A 734-nucleotide genomic window follows, 5' to 3' on the forward strand; every position below is an offset into this window, starting at 1 on the left:
TGCTTTTTGCGGATGATGTGGTCCTTATGGCATCATTGACCTGTGACCTTCAACACTCACTGGATCGGTTCACAGCCAAGTGTGAAGCGGCTGGGATGAGGATCAGCACCTCTAAATATGAGACCATAGTTCTCAGCAGGAAAACCGATGGAGTGCCTTCTTCAGGGAATGAGTCCTTACCCCAAGTGAAGGAGTTTAAATACCTTGGGGTCTTAATTGCGAGTGAGGGTACAATGGAGCAGGAGATTGGTCGGAGAATCGGTGCAGCGGGTGCAGTATTACATTCAGTTTATCACACCGTTGTGACAAAAAGAAGGCTGAGCCTGAAGGCAAAGCTCTTGATCTACCGGTCAGTTTTCATTCCTACCCTCACGTATGGTCATGAAAACTGAATCATGACCAAAAGAACAAGATCCAGGGTACAAGCGGACAAAATGGGTTACCTTAGGAGTGGGGCTGCCATCTCCCTTAGAGATAGAGTGAGAAGCACAGTCATCCGAGAGGAGCTCGGAGTAGAGCCGCTGCTCCTTTGTGTCGAAACGAGCCAGTTTAGGTGGTTTGGGCATCTGGTAAGGATGCCTCCTGGGGGTCTCCCTAGGGAGGTGTTCCAGGCACCTCCAGCTGGGAGGAAGCCTCGGGGAAGACCCAGGACTAGGTGGAGAGATTACATCTCCAACTTGGCCTGGGAATGCCTCGCGATCCCCCAGTTGGAGCTGGTTAATGTGGCTCGGGAA

The sequence above is a fragment of the Etheostoma spectabile genome, chromosome 14, assembly GCF_008692095.1.
Source record: "Etheostoma spectabile isolate EspeVRDwgs_2016 chromosome 14, UIUC_Espe_1.0, whole genome shotgun sequence".
Lineage (NCBI taxonomy): Eukaryota > Metazoa > Chordata > Actinopteri > Perciformes > Percidae > Etheostoma > Etheostoma spectabile.